Genomic DNA, 1,062 nt, shown 5'->3' with positions numbered 1-1,062 from the left:
GTAATCAAAAATCTCTGTTTACATGGTAGATTCTTAATCAGAGTCTTAATCGTGTTAAAATCTGATTATTGTTGTCCATGTAAACATACTCAGTGTGAAATATCATCATTTTAGTGTCTGAGTAGATAAGCCTGAAATGGAACCGAGGACCGTTCAGTGATTTTCAGTCTTTTTATTTTTTCTGGGGCAAAATTCATGCATTATAAAGTTGGAATCATTTTTTTACAACCACACACACCAATCACACCAACTTCAATTGCCTTGTGCATGTAACTTGTAAGGAGAAGTCCAGCTGTGCTGCCCGGCACAAGTTAAACAAGGCTGTGGATAAAAGTAGTCATGCTGAGGCAGCTTCATCATCCCCACAGAATACAACATTTGCTTGATGTGCACAAAAGATATATGAACAGTTGGATGTACACAGTTTAATCTCTTACCAGTACAGCTATTACTAAAACCTTCAACAAATGCAAGCGAGTCTATTTATGTATGCACACAAGAGCCACACATAAACACATCTCTTAAATGCTTGATATGATGCCATGCAAACAGCATGTATAATCCCTATATAACAATTAATATAAACTATCTATTTAATGAGTGTAAATTACATTTACAAATAATGAAAAGTTACAAATACTTTAGCAAAATATAAAAAAAAATAAAAAGCAACAAAGCCAACCTGAGACCTACATCCACTGGAAATGAATACAAATTTAAATTAATATTTTTTGTGGGTCTTTAAATGGTTATTGTGATTCAGTTTCAAATAATTATTTTGCCAAAAAAATAACATCTACTCAAACCCAGTTTTGTTACTGAAGATTCCATTTATTATATATAATGCATTGATGTCTGACTAATCATTTAGCTATGTAGTTACCTGCCAGCCTCTGTATCCTTGAAGATACATACAGTGATGGAGAACTGATTGTGCTCTAGAGTATTATAAAATGACCTAAACACCTTGAACTTCAAGGGTTCTGTAGCATAAGATTCTTTTCAAATAATAATCCATTTTGTAACTCATGTGTGTTTTTAACGTAAACTTGTGTGTGAATG

This window comes from Sinocyclocheilus grahami, unplaced genomic scaffold, assembly GCF_001515645.1.
Source record: "Sinocyclocheilus grahami isolate Dianchi unplaced genomic scaffold, SAMN03320097.WGS_v1.1 scaffold438.1, whole genome shotgun sequence".
In the NCBI taxonomy this organism is placed as follows: domain Eukaryota; kingdom Metazoa; phylum Chordata; class Actinopteri; order Cypriniformes; family Cyprinidae; genus Sinocyclocheilus; species Sinocyclocheilus grahami.
Note: the sequence above shows the minus strand (reverse complement) of the source record.